General features: G+C 29.8%; 1 pseudogene; it reads right to left on the minus strand.

Moving 5' to 3' along the window:
• Positions 1–407: 407 nt before the first annotated feature.
• Positions 408–1,100, minus strand: LOC112602427 (annotated as a pseudogene).
• Positions 1,101–3,531: the final 2,431 nt, after the last annotated feature.

Genomic DNA, 3,531 nt, shown 5'->3' on the forward strand with positions numbered 1-3,531 from the left:
CGCGCACACGCATATGACAACATGCATAGCGCACTCTTTATTATACTTAGACGTATATTATAAAAAATAAAAATTTTAACAACGTTAAATTTATAAATTTATATGTTTATTACCATATTAATTGGACCATCGTTCTCATCAACTTGTAACGTTGTCGGTGGAATTCAAGCAGAATAAACCACGGAGGATACTGCGAATAATTGTCCGAATCTCGTGCGTACGAAGGGTCGAAATCGTTAAATATTGGGTGCGAAAAATTTGAAATGAGCATCACTTCAGAATCGGTGAATAACAAGAAAAAAAAAATTTAAAAATTTAAATTAAAAAAATAATTATTTCTACAATGATATGAATTAAAGATTTGTCTCTGGTGAGTTTTCTTCTTTTTTCTGTTCTTCGCTTCATCGTTACGCCCAATGTTCGGCTAATTGATATGAAAATAACGTTTTAAGTTGACTGATGAAACTCATTGGGTCTTGTTTAGGAGTGGATCCAATAATTTTATCATCTCTTAAATTGTTGATAAATGCGACCATTTCTTCGTTTGTTTTTGGCGGCGAATCAAATTTGGTGAATTCTCGATCAATATAATTACCAAACATCGCAAATTGGTTTAATACAACTGGTCGTATGATGGTTGACTTTCGAACGACTGTTTCGACAATACACCATTGCAAATATTGCAATTTCATTAAATCTGTCCTATTTAGCAATACTCGACATCCGGCTTGTGTTTTTGACTCGATTTCAAACATATTTTCCCCTTGATACCCCATACTAGACAGCGAAATAATATCGATTTCCAGAAAATAATTTCTATTATATTTTTGCGGTTGATCCAAAATAAACGACAATATATTTCCCATAAGGGAAAATATACGTCTTAGAAAGACGGCTGGTATAATAATATATCGCGATGGTGTGATTATTTGCACTACGGTGTTGAATACGTCCGTAGGATCAGGTCTTACATTCAAAAACTTAAGGCCGGTGAAGTCGAGTATAAAATTACTGCAGTCGATGAGTTCTGCAGTCGGAGTCGGTGGCACGTGTATAAACTTCTTTTACACTGCAGCCATTCTTTCAGTTAAACCTGTCATGATTACAAAAATAATGTTTTAAACACACTAAATTGTATTAAGACGGACGAGCAAAAAATACGTGTACACTAGTTTAAGACAGTTGACGCACTAAACGGGTGCCGGCTCTTTCAGTCCGATGCCTCGAAATTATATAGGTGGGAACATATTTCAATATTAATGGATTTTTCTGGAATGTAATTAACTAATTGAATAAGGAAATGCCTACCAAAGAGTTGTAAGTATTCAGGTGTATTAAATATATAGTGGGTATTAAGAGTCTGCGACATTCTGGCGATTATTAGAGAGTTACAAAGACAAACATTTTACGAATTTGCGATATATTCATGTCGTATTTTAGAAAACAATATTTTTTAAATACATTAGTTAAGCATTTTTTGTTTTTATTCAATATTGTAAATTTACACCAAATCCAGGTAAATTTTAAAAAAATATTGTTATAAAATATCAGAGTTTGAATTATATTTATCTAGGTTGATATCTAAATCCTAGACGCCCTATAATTATGAAAACTATTTACAATCGCGCTGTTAAAAATGTGTCGACATGTATCAGAAATATTATATGTTAATGTTACAAAAAATGGTAGAGTCAGTCAAGGATAGCCAAAACTATACTAAATTTAACTATTGAAAAATATTTAAGCACATATATATAATATTTCCAATCAATTAATTATGTATATTTAAAAATAGAATATCGATTATAATATTAATCATAAAGTTCTAGGGTTCATACAGCTAAAAAAAACGTACCCACTCACCAATAAAGAATGGCTATGTTTAACACAGTGAAACCTCTATTAATGGACACCTGTCAATAGTGGACCCTTTTCTAATAGTATATTTATTTAAAACTAAATACTTTATTTTTCGTAACTAAAATTTGTGAAATATTCCGTTTAATATTACGTACTTACAGCACGATTATTATACTACTTGTACCTATTAGAAGTGTACAAATACGTGGGCATGAGAATTCTAGTTTAACATGCCTAATACAGTAATACATTTGACACTTAATAAACAGAAAATTGGTACATACTTGCTTACTTTTTTTTAATTGTTATATTATGAACAACTTATGACGAAGTTGCCATTCAATTTATAAATTTAGATTTAGTATTATTCAGAAAAAACTACTGACTATACTATACTTAAGTTCTATTATTATAAACATTTTTTTTTCTTTACTATTTCATCGTGTTAAAGTCATTTATTATTTTTGCAATTTAAAGTGGTGCAATGTTAAATGATGTCTGCAATACGGTACATTGGTATTCGGCGACCTACCTTTATAAATGATTTATAATGCCAATTCATGGTATCACGTATGTCGTATATGTAAATGGTCGTCGATTGTGTTTTTTTTGATATAGGTAGAAATAATTTTTAGCAAGTAAGAGATTATTGTAAAATGTAAAATGATATTTCCTCACCAACCTATGAGACGGATGTGCTGAGGCAACATAAAATTTTCAATTATAAAAGACCTTAAGACGAGGGAAGTCGAGGCAGTCGTGGAAGTCGGGCAGTCGGGGAGTACTGTCAGATACTGCCATTGATACCAGAGGTTAACTCATGATATATGAAGATAAATTTGTTTGGGAACGAACTATGGATTTCATTAGCTATTAAATTAAAGGATTATTACTTTTACCTAATGATTTTTAATTTTTAATAAATCTCTTCTTCGACTGTTTTTTTTTTAAACGAACACGACTAATTTGCCATTATCGTGTTTTGGATTCATTCGAAATACAATATTAATTTCATCCACTGGGGATTGACATTTAAAATAAATTATATTTCTTATATAGTATTTTGCTTAATTTTCAACTTTCGTCATAGGAATCCCAATTATCGTATTACTATTTATTATTATCAGGGTCGTGATTTTATGGCACTTAAAATTACATAAATATGCGCTATAATATGACCTTAATTATCGCTAAATATGTGTTACAAATATACAATAAAAACAACAAAATATGAAAAATAGGAAAATTATTAATTAATCACTTACAAATTAGAAATTATTATAGGTTTTTTCAATTTTATTTTGATGGCGTTTCGTTGCTTTAATGTTTATCTGTTTTTAAGTGCTGAGTTATGTTAATTTTTTTTTCACTGTTCACTTTACACTCACATAATTGACAAAATAATACATTGCCATCTACCTTAAACACTTCTTCGCCGAACTCGGATACAACATTATTGAGTTTACACGAAAAAGATGATTTAATTTTTGGCATTTTAAAACAAAGTTACTACACATAAACGGCGAAAATATAACGAGTACAGGCATACGATACGATTATATAAAATGAATTGACTATAATACGACGTTGATAATCCCAGTAGAAATTGACAAAAAAAAAAAAAAAAAAAACTAACAAAATTAGCAGATAACAAAAATTTGAACCAAATAC

Source organism: Melanaphis sacchari, unplaced genomic scaffold (genome assembly GCF_002803265.2).
Source record: "Melanaphis sacchari strain LSU unplaced genomic scaffold, SCAv2.0 Contig103_pilon_pilon, whole genome shotgun sequence".
NCBI lineage: Eukaryota > Metazoa > Arthropoda > Insecta > Hemiptera > Aphididae > Melanaphis > Melanaphis sacchari.